Here is a 16437-nt window from a genome sequence, read left to right on the forward strand (position 1 = left end):
CCTTCCTAAACACATATTTATTGATGATGACAGATGTATTATAGCGCCCGCAGCAATCGTCCCCAGTTCCCCACTGGCGCGGGAAGGGAAAAGATTGAATATTTTATCTATCAGCGAAAGGCCACCGCGAAAGGGCGTCCCAGGACTGGCGCGTCTCGTACTCGTGTCGTCTTCTTGTTGCCTCTTTCGGCCATGGCCGCCAGAACTTCACGCAGGCGACAATTGAATTTCCATATGAATAGGAAACATCAAGTGCCGGAGGAGAGCGTTCGAGTGTCAAATGTGTTAATGCGACCCTTTTTCTTTTTGTCTCCCAGTGAAGGAAAAAGAACGCGCGGATTCTTTCCCCCCACCCCCTCGGGCGGGAAAAGGAGAAGAAAAGAAATACATGTCAAGTGGTTGTTCTTCACGTGTTTTCAACCACACAAACGGATGGATGGGTTGTTGGGTGGTTTGGGTTCCCCGGATGATACATTGGAGAGCATCATTTTCGGGCCACCCTGCCTCGAGGGGCGGGCCGGTTGGTGGTTTGTGGTGGAACGACCCACACGATTGAATTCCGGGAGACGGGGATATCACATCATCTTAATGGGATTGTTGTTTCAATTGGAATTCGAGCGGGAGAGAAAGAGTGGATACGGCGGAAAATGTAGGCCATAGGGCACGATTCTGTGCCACTCGAAGGATGATGTCTTGCTCCATAAATAGCCGTGGGATACCTCAAGTGGCTGGGAAAGGCCATACCAAAGCGATGCGAAGGAAGGCGTACGTAACTCTAAAGTGCCAAATAAAAACATACCCTGGAATGATTCCGAAGAAACGTCAAAAACATTCCTCTGGATAAAGCGTAAAGTGGTTAAAGTAATTTTTCCAACCATTTCCTCTTAACGACTCTTCCCATTTACTTCACATTTAAGGTTCTGAATAGTTCATAAACATAGTTTTTATTATTTTTCCTACAAAAAATAGGTCACAATAACGGTAATAAAGGTAGTCTCTCACTGCATGTTTTTCACCGTTCACCTCATCACTTCTCATCGTCCCAAATAGCAAGTAAGTGATAAGATTAGCGTCCGCAGGAGCCATACATTTTTATCATCTGGCACCGTTTATTATGCTGCGCGTTCGCTTCGGTATCTAATCGTCTCTAATCTTTTGTTTATTACAACCTGCAGACCCGCAGGTGCGATAAAACCGAAACCCGCGGTAGCCCCAACAGATGACAAATTACGGACCGCTTAACGTTCCTCACGCTCGCAACTAACCTCGTACCACTTTTATCCTTCTTCCACGAGGGAGCGCACCACATTTATTATGAGATTTTCATGATTGCTCCAAGGCGTACACCCTCTTGCGGGTAGAATCGTGAACACATGCCAAAGTTATTCCACTATTCAATTCGCCGAATGAAATGTGGTCGGTTGCATCCTCCCAGCACCGCCGAGACCGAGACGATGTAGTTTCTAATCGAGCATTAAGGTTTCCCTCAGAGGCAGAAAGTATGCAATCCGTTCTTTGCTAACAACACCCCGGTACAGCATATGCAGCAACAACTCCCTCCTAAAATATTATGAAAATTAATAACTTCATCCTTGGGGGGGGCAACCACTACAGTGTAACTATCTATGTGGGAACCATCATATTTCACCGAGTTGTGGGGACCTCTGGAGGCGAGTTTTAAAAACGGTTCCACCAAAATGGAAAACCTCCCAGCCGAAGGGGGTCGTCGTCGGTCGTCGAATGAACACGAAGAGAATGGGGATAATTTGCAACAAACAACTGCACTTGCAATCCATCCCCTCTTCAAGGGGTGGGGGCCTGGGAGGGGATGGCGTTTGTAACCCGATTTGAAGTTACATTTATTTTGCATCCAACACCCCCGGTCTCCACACCGGGGGCCCAACTCTTCCCCTCACAGGGAATTCGCAGCGTGCAGCTCGAAATTAATTTGCTCGGAAAATTTGTTGCAAATGCAATTATTTGCTTCGGGGGTTGTTTTTTGCCGCCATCGTGCGGCCAAGAGGGAAGAAGGGGTGGTTCCTCCGATACAGCCCGCAATCGCATTCCAATCCCACTCAACCGAACATGGGACGCGAGTGTTGTGTATCGATTCCGAATCGAAGGTAGAGAAGAAAAAAAAAGAGTGTGAGAAAAGTTGGACATTGTTGCGGACGGCGGAAAACCATTCGACAGAGTAGGGGGGTGAAAAGCTCTGCATACAAACACCCACCCCACCCAACCACCACCCCATCGAAGTTGCAATCGCAATAAATTGGAAATTAATTTGTTCGTCAAATTGCGCTCAGCGTGTTCCTTCCTTCCCGTTCCATCTTGTTTGGGCGGTGATACTTTGGAGAGTTGTTAATCACTTGCCAAAACTTACTAGAGAAACTTTTCCGAAGCCTTAACGAACGGAACAAGGACTTTGTCAAGCTCCAACGGGGCCAATTAATGAGCGACAGCCGAACGATGCGTAGAGAACGCGATCAACATGCATAAGTAATGTTTATCAAACTAAAACCATGTCAACACGGAGTATATCACGACATTCGGGTCGGGGGAGGTGGAATGTTTTTCCGACCTGTCTTCCCGAGCATCGTGTATCGATAAAAGTTTTGGTAACGATGCTTACTCCACCTACAGCTTATACCTTTTCTCGGAAAAGGGAGCACGGAGTTCTCTTCCATCCGGTTGGTTTTTGGGTGATAAGATAAGAAAAGAGGCCGTAAAGAACGCCACCCGTGTTTCGAAGCCATTATCTTGAAAGTTTGGAGGAAACCGGAGAAACTAGGCAAAGGTTAACGAAGCATTCGATAAACAAACCTTCGAAACGTTGTGCAATTCTCTTTTGGGAGAAGCCGCACGTTTCACAACAGGGATAAGTCCACCGATTCGGTGCGTTCATCTAAACTCGGGAGCTCGTTTGCTTGGGTAATGGGTTTGTTTTATGTAAATGTGTGTCACGCAGTAGCAAGTCGACCTTTAGAGAGGACGGAGCATTTTGCCAAGCAGGAATAATTTCTCATATGCAAAGAGCACTACTCAAGAAGGTATTAATCCTATATGGAGAGCTCCAAAGGCTACAGACGATCCTTTAGGGGGGCTTCAACCGCTCACACACGATTGACAGTACGTCACGGCTGATTGATAGACCACACGAGTGGAAAGTCATGCTCCAACAAAGATTAAGTATCAAATTCAAAGCCGTAACTTCCATTGTTATTTTTTGTTCGTCTTCTCGGTGGAAAGAGAGCTCCAAAGACTGCTTATATGCGTGTCAAGCTGTTTTCTGGCTCTTTCTTCGGTAGAGCTTCATGTAAATGCATCTGAAATGTCTGTTTCAATTTTCTGGCGAAGGGTCTTTCCATCGTAAGCACGCTTTTAAGACGACGTCCGTCACCAACGTGGTACAGAGGCGCGTTTGTTTGTGGTATGGACCCTTCATTATCTTTTTCCGAGACCTCCAAGTTCAGTGTCTTCGATGGGGAACGGACGGTAAGACGATACCTTTCTCCACTTTCAATCGCATATCTTTCTCCGCACGATGGCGCAACACAGCGTCCAAAGAGAACGCAACGCAAGAGCCGACAGGTCGAGCCGATCGGTTCTCTTCGCTTTCGAATGGCGGTAGGCAATAACTTCCCCACGGAGGGAGGACGACCTGGCAGCAGTTTGTGTCACGACCAACCATATCTGAGGACTAATTGGTAAAAAGTGCATCAAAGGTGGACACAAAGGGAAAAGACAATGTCCCCCCTAATCAGTGTCAGGTTGCTCGGTGTGTGTGTTTTCCAACCGATTAGTGACCGAGAGAATGCCGAAATGGACGCGGTGGCAGTTGACGAGAAGATGTTTACGACAAATTATTGTACGAGACGTCCTCAAACAAAACAGCTCAGGCGGAGGAAAAACAAACCCGTCTACAGAAGAAGGGTGAGATCTACCCGGTTTTTGTCAATCGCCTTGGGGAACTATTTTAACGAGGAAGTAAAATGGCATAATGCTCAAATTAATCGACGATACACTGATCGTTCTCGCCGTATTTAAAAGTCAACGGCCGGAAACGACGATAACATATTTTGAACGTCGATTATGTGTTATTGGACGCCCTTCAACTCGTGAAAACCCCTGTGCCCTTCCTATAGCCTTATAACAATAACCATTGAAATCACTTATCGGCTTCGAACCCATTATAGACCCTTCGGTCATGAGTGCAGCAAAAGCTTACTTTAATCTTAGAAAAAATGTGCTCAAGCCAGGAAAAAAAAACACTATTGACACAACTTGTCGTAAGAAACCCCTCTTGGCGTCAGAATTGTGGCACTTAAATCCTTGGGCGCTGCCATAAGTAATGGATCGATAATTCACCAGTCGCGCATAAATTAAGACCAGACTCGACCGTCGACGACGAGTGTCTATCGACCGCTGGCGATCGGTAAACAAATGCAAAGCCTTTCCCGCGCGGACGTAACGTACGTAGGTTTGGAGTTATAGACCAACTTCTTGTTTCACAGGGTCTCTTTTATCTTCTGCCCAGGACCATATCGAGATCCGGGACGCGATCACTTTCGATGCATTCAATTTACAACTTCCAATATGTTTAAACGATTATTGGGTGCATGGTTGGCTCCTCCTAAGGGTCCGTAATGTGCGTGTCTTTCCAATCCTCTCGTCGGTTGTGCCCAAACTCGGTGTGGCTACAAAAATGTGCCATAAATTCCACTTTCCTCCAATGAGTTCCTCCGAGGGCAGGTTTGAGAGATGTGCGCGCTTGCAGCGATCGAAATTCACTTAGGTGAAAATTGATTTATCAGAAAGTGGTGTCCCGGCGGCAATGTGCGTTCTCCGCTCTACAAGTGACCGACGGCCCACAATCTGACACCTCAACACGACCATGTCCTCACGCTTATCGCCATCGATAGGTGTGCGTGCGTGCGTCCGTAACTCAACAGTGACACATTACGGAACTGGTTTCGAATCTCCAAGACTTAGCTCGCCCAAGGAGTTAGGATCACACTTCAGTCCGCGGGCTGATGTCTTCGGTACACCTTCTCCCTCGGTACACACACACACGAATACTTGGGCCGGTTTTTTGCAGCAGCATTTGTCGCTTAATTGAAAAGCTATGTCCGATCGATCGCGATCGGTTCGGCAGGGAACGTGAAAAAAATAAAGGCATTCGACAGTGCGGCTTCAAAGCCGTTTGTTCAGCGCCACACCACCTTGCGGCCGCAGCTTGGAACCACTTGTTCGATCTTCGAGGCATTGCAAATTGAGTTATCTCGCATCGGAGCCGCCGTAAGTCAAGTCACCTTTGGCGATTTGGGGCGACTTCAAACATGGACAAACACTTCAGAAGACGAGATCGTCCGATGAAGATATCATAAATTATGAAAGCGCGCGCAACAAGTTAAAACAATCAATCCTTCCAGATAAATACAAAAGCTGCGGCATGTCTTTGGGGGTTTTTTTTATGACTCTATCTTGTAAGGGATTTTTTTCTATAAAGTTACCTCATACAAAGAATCATATCCTTAACTCAATCACCCAGGACCCGGTAGTCATTATTGATTCCTCAATGAAGTCGCAGACAGCTTCCAAAGATGAAGGTTGACGTTCCCTTGGCGGTCAACCTCAAATCGCCTGCTCCACCTCTGCACCTCATGGATTTGAAGCGGCTAGACCGAGCCCCCATTCTCATGTGGTTAGAGTGTTTATAAATAATCGAAAGTATTTTACAGCCTGCAATGAACAGACAGCGAATGCGGCTATGTTGTGCCGTGTTCTTGCCGTCGTTTGGGGACGAATAATAAATATCACTCTCTAGTTCTCTAAGCTACACCTAGTTCGGAAACAAGCCGCTGTCGGGCTCGCGGCCTTCCGTTCCTCTCTCTGTCTCTCACACAAAGGTTTCGACTTGACTTATTGTTTTCTGGGTTGGCACTTGATTGTACCATAAATTAGAACAGTTCTAAATCCCTGGCACCGCACCACCGGGTGCCGGGTGTTGTTTGCCAGTGCATTCGTGTTAGATCCGGGAAAATCTGGGTCCATTTCAATATGCACTGAACGTTGTGTAACATGCCATTAGGGGTACGAGAGGAAGCAGAATGGGGAACAAGCTAGCGGTTTGTTGGCACCATTTGGCGCATTGTTGTAAAAATATAACACCACGGTCGAGTCTATCAATTCTTCACCAACCAAACACGAACCAAAAACATTCGAAACAAGCTGCACCTAATCCTTTTCCACCCCAGAACTCCCCATACTGCATTGATCCGGGGACTAACGGATTTTCGAATGAGTATAGCCATAGCGAACAAATATTGAGTAAGAAGTTAATTGCTATCAACCGAACCGAGGATTGTTTGTATCGACAACCAATTTGTGGATGGTCAAATTACGTGCCGTAATCAAGGATAAATGGCACCTTTCCTGCCCGTGGGACTCGTGCCTTTCGACACCCTTCGGCAGGTGGAAGTTGTGGATAATAACCGGTCCCAAATATCAAGGTGGAGGTGTTGGAGCTTCCTCTCATCTCCATCCTTTTGCAGTCAGGTTTACGTAGCAGCTGCTCTCCATAAATCCCCCGATGCATTTGTTGGTGGGTACATTAGGATGCATTCTGGTTGTCCACAAAACGTTTAACATTATCCGGGTATTTGGAAGTACTAAATTAGTTGCTGATTCCACCGATCGCTCTGCAAATTTACAAACGATGTCTATAATTGTCCAGTCCATTAGACCTTCGATGGGATAATTTTATGGCCACGAATTGAACTTCAACGATTCGCAGAACAGATGGAATTGTTGCCCTCTCCTATATAGGAAAAACTGATTATTGGGCAATCTACTGCGTCAAAATCCACTGATATGCAAACTTGGGTAATGATAGCTCATCCCGTTCTCGCGTAATTGCATGGTTTGTTGCCAAGCTGTGTTGCCTTTTTGCACAGGTGCACTCTCTTAGTTGTGACTAGTGACTCGTTGCTATCTGCCCCAATATCCCGGCCTTCGCTTCTGCTTTCGTCGACGGGCAGCTGCTATCTTTTACGATGTGTTGGGCCAACGAAAGGTGTTTTTTGGCGCTCAACTCTTTATGACCGTTACGTCGTATTCAAGCAATAAGCGTCATCTCCGCGTGCCCGGTGGTGATGTTCGGCAGAAGGGACTCAAGCTGATGTTTTGTTTTCGAAGAGTGCTCTCGCTCCTTTTTAGGCAAAGGTTCCAAAGCCGCTACCGAGGCGAGGCACTGTGTATCCACGCTAATTAACTCGGTTGTGAAGAGAAGACCCGAGCCTGGTTGTTCTTTTAACCAAAAAAGCATATCGGTGTCTCGCGAGCTGAGAAGACAGGCAGCAGCCACCTTCTGGCAAGATATGAGGCTCATAAATTCATTCCCGAACAATACCTTTCGGACCCCGTTTGTGTGTGTGTCACACCACCATAAAGGGTTTAGTGCTTCTTTTAGTGCACCACAAAATGGCTTCCTCCGGGTAGGAGGAAGCTGCTCTCGAAAAGCGACTCTGATGAGCGACGGGGCAGCATCTCAACATTAGCGACATGATGGACGTTTAGCACCTACGGGCGGAATGCCTAATATGGCACAACATTAGGAAGCGATGGATAGCGTGCGGATGGATGAAGGTGGGGGAGAAAGGTGTCAAAACAGAACTAGAGCCCAACAGCCGGGTATGTTGAAAGGGTTCCCTCTTCGAAGGCACGTGTGCGTGCCGAGCCCAAGCTGTACGCTTCCGTGAGGGCGAGAGATTGCCCACGAGTGGGACGCCACGCCAAAACGCAAACTAAACACTCGTTACAGTGGAGTGAGCACACCGTGAACTGGAAACGATCGATCCCGTTCCGGAACGGTGTACGATGGATCATCGAGGCAAATCATCACACTTTTCGCGTTTGGCACAACATCGGCCATCAGCTTCTTCCTGTGTGGTCCGTGACGAACCACATCAACTCCCACTCACGAATGGAAGAGGAATCAAGGTATCAACAACAAATCGGTCACACACATCCAACTATTGAGCACGAGAAGAGATGATCACGATCCGGCAGCAGCACGCAATAAAACGCTCAATAACGGTGAAATTGAAACGCTCTCCGAAGTCGGGGACAGGGAACATTAACGGACGCCACTCAAGCGGAAACAGAATCAACACACCGGGAAGGGCGCACCACACACACGGAAGGGAAAGGGTGTGGCCGAGGCTTTTAACACCTGATGTTGGCGGGCGACGCTAAAGACTCTGCTTATTTGGCAGAAAATTAATGGACAAACATGCAACGACAGTGCCATTTCCAGGACCACGCGCGTTACGTTGACGTTTCACCCACGAATGTCAAAAAAAGGGAAGTCACACGCATGGCGAGTCGACGGAAATGCCGCTTACTTGCCGTAAAATAAGTTTACTTTTACGCACCGACATTAAGAACCTTTTTTTTTCGAGGGAGTAACAAACGGAGGTCGACGTTAGCTGTTTTTATTTTGGTTTGTTGTTATGCCCTTGGAACTCGTGGGAATTTTTGTCAAAATTCTGTTTGGCAAGACACGAGTGTCTAATCGTGCGAAAGTTGAAAAGACATAACAGAACTTAAACCGTACGACGACATACTGATGTATTTAAACATGGAGGGTGTGTGTCGATGGAAAGAACACACCCTTCAAATTTGATTTAAGAGGGGCGCAACTATTCTCACGCGATGTTTTTCGTTGCTTAATTTTTTTGGGGGATTGTGTGTCAACAAACTTAAGTTGATAGAGAGGCAAACATTCTACAACTTTCAGGATCAATTTCCGCAAAATCAAATTGATGCAGAACCTAGTTTCCTCGTGTGCGTGCCAATGATATCGTATCTATGGCAAAAAACTTTCACATTCCACCCTCGCCAACTTCAAATCGGAAACCAAACTTAATTGCGCACCCTGGGGGACGCGTTTTCTAAAACATAGCCCGGTGGAAAATTTTACCAACGACATGAGGGTCACGATTTTCTATGCGTTCCCCCAGGATTCGTGTGTCCTCAATCGGAAATAAGGAGAAAGAAAACCAACAACCTCATCAACTTCAAATGAAAGGGAAGGTGGAAATAAAAGGAGGCTTCCCTCGCTCGCACGCTAGTCTCTCGCGCGGGTTTCCCGATTTGGGCTTTCGGTGATTGGAAAATCGTGGAATCCCCTTCCGCCAACTCTCCCATTGCCCGAAGGGGATAATGGGATGATTTTTCTGCAATTTTTCACCATCAAATGAGACGGGGCAGTTGTTCCGTTCACTGGCGCGAGAGAGAGTGATATGTGATTGGTTTTGGCACACCTCCGCGCAACCCCCCGGGTCCCCTTCCCTCTGCCACACGACGGAGAAGGAAGGTCCATTCATTTGATTGTGATTCAAACAATTTATTGCATTGAACTGATGGAAATGGAAGAAAAATAATGATCCCTCCTTAAGGCTAGCGAGAAGTAATAGGTTCCGTTTGTATGTTGGCTTTCGCGGCCGAAAAAACGCGCGATGGGATTTAATCCCCATTTGATGGCCGCCTCTCCTCCTGGCCCAGTGTTGGTGGTGGATAATATTGGATGGAAAAGGCCGAACGAAAATAGGCTGGAAAATAAACACAAGCCAGCCTCTGGAAGCACCCCCAGTGTGTGTGTGCGTGTGCCTGGTGCTGTGGCACGATCGTGCGCGACACGATCTCGTTGTTTATTTTCCACTTAACCACCACTTTTCACGGCGATGGTCATTATTCAGAAGCTTAAACAAACAGGCCCAACTTCCAAAGCGCTCGGGGTTCGAGGGCGAGGCTGGCGGATATTCTCTTCCTCCTCAGTGTCGCTCTTCTTTTTGACGGAAAGCGAGCCCACTTTTCCACCACCGCCTCTGGGTCCTGGGTTAGGCTCTTCTTAGGAGACCCGGGTCTGAGGTCTTCGCACTCTCTGCGGATTTGTTATGAATCACGGACTGTTCCCAACATGTGGGGCATCAACACCATTTTTCATCCGCCAGAGACTGAGAGACACATTACGAATGCGTATGCGTGTGGATTGTACCACCCTTACACCCAGCTCTCCCCTCAAGAAGAGGGATAAATAATGAGAAACAAATCAGCCTTCAAGCATGACTTCTTGTTTCGAACGGTTTTTTCGCCCGACGATGATGATGACTCTCGTCCGGACACATTTCAGAGGTCGAGAAAACTGACGCGCGGCAAGAAATTGCCCATTTGCCAGGCAACAGGAACGTTTAACTGGACCGAAATACCGAAGGGCTGGTTGCTACTAGCGTGACCGATCGACCGAAGAGGTCCCTAACACCTACGAAGGAAAGGACAAAACAAGAGTGTGCGATCTCCGATTCCGTCCGTGTGGGTGTGTCTTCGAGTCGTGTGTTTCGTTCATCCGTTTTTATTTCGCCAGCAATCGTTTGGGGCGATGAAATAAACCTATTTTATTTCGACTAGACTTATTTTCCATTTCCAACTCCCCTTTTTTTTACAAACGAACACGTTATGTTCACAATGTTTGCACACAATGCAAAATACAACGGTGTGGAAAGAACAAACATAGTTCCGATCCTTCTTTGATATTCAAATCATGCACGCACGCACACGACCCTCCCATGCTTTGCTTTTGCGGGAGAGTATTGCTTTCACTTAGCACCTTTTTTAGGTCCATCCACCGTGGACGAGGCCCAACCCTTTTCCTATGCTTTTCCCTTTCGAGTGAAAGTTAGAACCTGACACTCCTCTTCGCGTGGACCACCTCCCGACACCGCGTTCTCACCCTTTTCACCGTGGAAATCCATCCCCAACAACCACGTGTGAGGGCCGGGCCAGTGGAAAGGTTAATCACATTGCCGCGCTCGATTGATGGCGTTTGGGGTGTGTGTGTGTGTGTGCGGTGGCATAAATTGCTCCTGTCGCGAACAGCGACCACAGCGTTGCATGACAAAATACATAAATTTCTCGCGAAAGAATTCGACGGAATAATGTTTGGCCCTCCCTGTCGTGGCCAGTGAACTTTGCGCTTTCGTAGCACCATAACCTTCAGGAGAGTTTTTAAAGTTCAGACATCGAGTTGTTTGTAGTCACAACACGTGCCTCGACATTTATTACGTTTGCAAATATTTTTATTTCTATATAAACAAACGGTTCGAAAGGCAACAAACAATACACAAAGGACAAGAAAAAGCTGAGATTTGTCGAAATGAGGCTTCAGATTTGGCCTTCTGAATTAAACAGGCCTTTTTTGTGCTAACGTGTTCGGTTTCTGGTAGATTTACCGATAAGCCATGTAGATGCTGTTATCAAAGTTAAACAACGTGCGCAACCAAACACAACCGATAAGAGGCGTAGAAAACGTAAAACATCGATGATGTTGCAATCGGCAACGTGAATAAATCACAACAGGACGACGATTACAACAAAACGCTTATTACATCAAGGGTGATGCCCAACAGCTTCAATTAGACCCGGGGACATAGCATTAACTAGTCGTTTGCGTGCTGCTGATAGCCAGTTGTTGCCATTTGCAACCACCGTGGAAGGGTCAAAGTACTATAGTAAACATTGATTGGAGCGATGTGACTCATACGGAGGGAGCAACACTGAATCACACAACTGGCAATGACAAGCGAGTGACGTGAAGGAAATAGAGGTTGTAAGCAAAGGTTATGAAAGTCAATCGTACTTTGATACGCCCGCTTTTAGTACTCTTCCGGAGTGATCATTGCACCGAGATCGATAACTCTTGAACGGGATTTAGAGGCACGTCGGAAAGGCCTTTTCCGGTCACTCTTTCCGAGAAACTCTCTAAGCAGATCGATGCTGAATAAGATGTTGTATGGTACGGACGTATTAATACCCCGGGAAGAGGAGTGTTAAAAGTCCGCAGTCCCCCTTCATCCAATTAATTGGAAACCTTTGCTCTATCGGCATCCTGCCACAACATCCGATTTAAATTTCGGCTAATAATTCTTCCATTGTGTATTTCGATGGGTTTCTGAAAACCTGTCGCTCCCGCTTTTTCTCTCTTCCCTTTTCCGAATCCGGATTCGATCGCGGCTTCGGCGGAACAACATCACGCATTAACCACACACAGACACACCGCATTCCGTGGGGGCCATAAATCTAATCGCTTCATCGAGACGGGATCCCGGCTTCGATCTCGTCGATCGATTTTCGAAATGCATCTCGCGCGCTTTGGAGGAGGAAAAGGGAGGTGGTTTGTAATATGATCGCCGAGACTCCCCAAGACCCTCGCGCCCTGGCTGACTGACCTGCATCTCGGCGGAGGTAGAGGTCACCCAGTCCTCTCGGAAGGGGAAACCTGATCCTCGGACTGGAGGAAGCGAGTGGATCGGATCGGATTGGATTTTTGCTTTCCATCTCAAACGAAAACCGCAGCACCATCGATCGATCCATCGGAAACATGTCAAAACAATGTCGGCCCCAACGGCGGGGCACAAACACACCATTGCGCGCTTCCACATCTGATCCGATCTTCCGTAACCGATCTTCGCGAGCCGGATCGAGCGAGGAAAGTCTTGACACTTGAAGCGCTTGTGATCGGTCGCGATCGATCTCCAAATCCCTCTCGTATTCCCCCGGAGGGTCTTTCTTCCCATCCGTTGCGCTCGATTAGTTACACCACCCTCCCGGCTCCCCAATCCAGCACTTCCACCCCACTTGGAGGAAGAAGGTGTTCCGGTCCACTCTCTTCGTCGTCGTCGTGACGAAATGAATCAGAGCAATAGACCTGGCGATAGAGCAGGCGGCGGAGGGCCGCGACGGGATTCGAGTGCATTCATTTCGCTAATGCCGGTTTCTTCCAACACCATCTCGAGACAAACTGACGCGCGCATGATTTGTTCGCCCACTCGAGTGGAACCGCGGACCGTTGGAAAAAAAAGACAATGCAAAACAAATATAAAATAATAACAACAAAAAGAAATACCAGAAAGAGAGTAAATATTTTCCGCTTGCGCATCGGATTAGGTTAGTCTGGCTTTTTTTTTAATTTGTTAGTAAAAAAAGAGCCAAGCGAATTAAGGGCGTGAAGAGATTTTCGCGCATTTCGCTCCGCGCGTGTCACACGTCACGCGTCACGCCATCGTAGTGGTGATGTTGAACGCTGATGTGTGTTCTCGCCGGTCGGTGGTATAACGCTGAGGAGATCATTTGGGTTGGCACGTATTTGCGCGTACGGCAGAAAATTACAATGCACCTCAGCTACATCGCATTAAAATCGAGCATCAGAACGTACACTTGTAGCGAGACTGTTGGTATACGATTCAGGTGAAGTTGGGAAGATGGATACATTATAAATAAGACACCATCAAAATGCGCCACCATATGCAACGCTGCGTTTGCTTCATCGTTGGAAGAATAGGTAATGTTTACGTTTATAATGATGTTGGTCTTCAAGGAACAATCGGTTACATTATATGCAAATGTGCAAGACGGAGAGACTAACCCAGATTTGTCATTTACAAATATTTCGGTGATCGACAATCATGTGTCTGGATAAATATAGGGCATTTTGTCAGTTTCACGAAGGTTTGAAAATTTCAACGAACTCATTATTCTAACACTCCATGACTTTAAAGGGGTCCTCTGAGGCTTTTAAAACACGTTCTTCTCCACTTTTGCGCGACGATGGCGCTATTTCCTGGCCTCGGGGAACATCCACATCGTCCCACATCATCACTGAAGATGATCTCTTCATTCGAATCAACCGCAGAAACCGCAGCAACATCCGCGCATAAAGTGAGCGAACGGTTGTCCTGACGGTGGTCAATCGTGCCTTCAGCCACAAAACCGTACCGTTGCCGGATGATTATTTCCTTGCGAGCCCCTCACAGATTCACTACTAATGAGGTGGAAATTTCGCCAGAAAGCATAATCGATGTTCTTCTTCGAAGCCTCATCAGCAGCCCACTCTCGGACGCGATGGTTCCCCCTCGAGTTCTCTGGTAGCAAATGGCATTTGGCGGCTGTCAAGTGATAGACACACCCCATCACCACCACGTCGCCGGCGAAAGAGAACTCAGACAAAAGAAAGCCTTCCATTCTTTTTCACGCTCCAAGCCCTACAGTGGAAAAAATGGCGAATAAATGGTCGTGAGGGGGGACTATGATTTTATTTAAGTTCTTTTGCTCCCCTTGCCACAGGCACCGCCGTTTCCGCAGCTAATGGCACACACTGGGGCCTGGCAGGAGAATAAATGCCCGGGACTATATTCCCGCCTCCGAGCGGAAAACCACCCTTCTTCGCGCCCAAGTGACACAGCATCTCATCCAGCCCTGACCTTGGAGCACATAATTCCAGTGAGGCACAACAATGGAAGATGTGCCTCATGGGGATGTGGGGGGCTCTTCTGGATTCTCCTTCTGTCTTTCTTTTTTTAATGGAAAACTTAAACGAGCCATTGGCACGGGATGGAGTGAGGCCTTATTCCACTCGACGGAATCGTATGGAACCCGCCAACGGAAGCCGATGGCTTGGGGCGAGCGATGGATGCGCCGTTGGTTTGGTTGGGCCATAAAAATGGCAAATGGCTGTTAGAAAACACAACGGTACAATCGGGGGCAAATGAAGAGTGGGGCGGTTGTGGTGCACACAGGAGCCTAACCGCAAGACTTATTTGGTTGAGAGACAGCCAGACAGAAGGAAAAAAACCCGGCCACCGAATCCAATGTAAGCGCGCTCGACATAATTGACTCCATTTATATAATCTCACCATTATCATTCGGATGAAAACCGCCTAGGATTCGAATGAGGCAAAAAGTTCCGCATTGTACTCCATTTTGGGTTTACCGGAACCAACGATGAGACGGCAAGTCAGGGAGGAGGAGGGCACAACAATCTGTTGTTCATAAAATCAGGAAAATAAACTCGACAAACTCCACCAAACACGCGACTGACGAAATTCAAACACGAAACCGTACTTCGAGGGCGATGATTTGCGATCCTCATTTATGGACCGCGCAATTTGCTTGAAATTTCTCATTCACCTTCGGCGGAAAACCCACATTTCGGCAGTGGTTTATCGACCGACGTCGTGCCGCTTCTTAATCGTACGATTAAACAGAGCCCCGAACCGGGCCACAAATGGCTTAATATCGCAGGAAACAAGAGAGGCGCGCGCGATAATAAATGAGACTCCGCAGCGATGTTGTCGAGGCGTCGGTTTCCTTTCCTCGCGCATCATCATCGGTTTCGTCGGGGTTTCGCGAACGTGGCGGAAGCTTTAAATTTTCGATGGACCTAACACGCGTCCGTCATATGGAGAAAAATAACACGCCGCGTGTTGCGATCGATAATCAAAGCGATCAACTTTTACGATATAAAAATGACATCATCATCATCAAGGGGTTTCAGAGTTTGGCTTCTTCGCGCCTTCGGCTTCAAACCCGGCATATTAAACGTCCATTAAATTTTATTTTGGACACACGTTTACTGACTACGTTTTCTTTTTCTGCCAGTCAAACTTCGAATAAACCCCATCAGTGTCAAAGAAGTTTGGCCGGCAGTTTATTACAATATGTTTCGATCAGGAAGCTGCGCCGGTTTGATGTTTTTTTAGCAAAAGCCTGGGAAGAAGGCGTGGGTTCTGAGATCAAAATCTTCTGAAAGAACACAAACGCTCTCGATTGTGCTCACGTCTTGCGGGATGATCGTTCCGAGAATGGATGGAATTCTGGCAGCTTCCACGGTTCGATACCAGCGCAAAATGCTCCATGGTACATTTCTTGCAAGGCAAGGCGAGAATTCACGAGAAATAACCTCATTAGGACGTACAGATTTAGAATAAGCAACATGTGATAAAGTCGTTCGAAATCCGGCTTAAAATGTGCAACGCAGGAAGTGCTGGGGCATAAAATCTCGATGGTTGAAAACTTCATTAGAGACGCCTCAAGATCCTTTCCCTCGAGTCTAGAAAGAAAGCGTATGTTCAAGTGTTCCTTCACGCACGATTTCACACACGCCGGAAAGAGGAATCCGACGCTTACTCCATTTGCGCACACGAATGGAAACTGGACACCTCTCTTGTGTCTGTTGGGTCGGGTCCAGTGTCGTGTTACTCACACAGGAAGCTGCAGCGCAAAACGGTTTCCACCATCGTTGCATGCCACAAGACTCTAACTCCGCAATCGCCACCGGGGATTGCTGTCGTAATTAATTTGTAGTTGATCTACTTACTGAACCTCCCTCTCGGAAAGGGAGGGAAAATGAAATCGATCGTTCAAAGCTGCATGGTGGAGTGTGACTGTCTGCTAATAAATTCCCCATAACTCACCTGGAATTAAAAGAGAGAAAAATTAACGTTAGTTGAGACGTGTCAGAAGAAATTGCCATACAACAATGTAAGAGGGAGGGCGTGCTGTTGCCCTTAATGATCGACAGTAGAAATGTCGCTGTGTGCA

The 16437-nt window shown here is 47.3% G+C and overlaps 1 protein-coding gene across 1 annotated transcript in view; it reads right to left on the reverse strand.

Moving 5' to 3' along the window:
- Positions 1–16437, reverse strand: part of LOC131283045 (protein sickie) — a 190057-nt gene that overhangs the window by 4467 nt on the left and 169153 nt on the right. The gene's annotated exons all lie outside the window — the stretch shown is intronic.

The sequence above is a fragment of the Anopheles ziemanni genome, chromosome 2 (assembly GCF_943734765.1).
Source record: "Anopheles ziemanni chromosome 2, idAnoZiCoDA_A2_x.2, whole genome shotgun sequence".
NCBI classification, from domain to species: Eukaryota; Metazoa; Arthropoda; class Insecta; order Diptera; family Culicidae; genus Anopheles; species Anopheles ziemanni.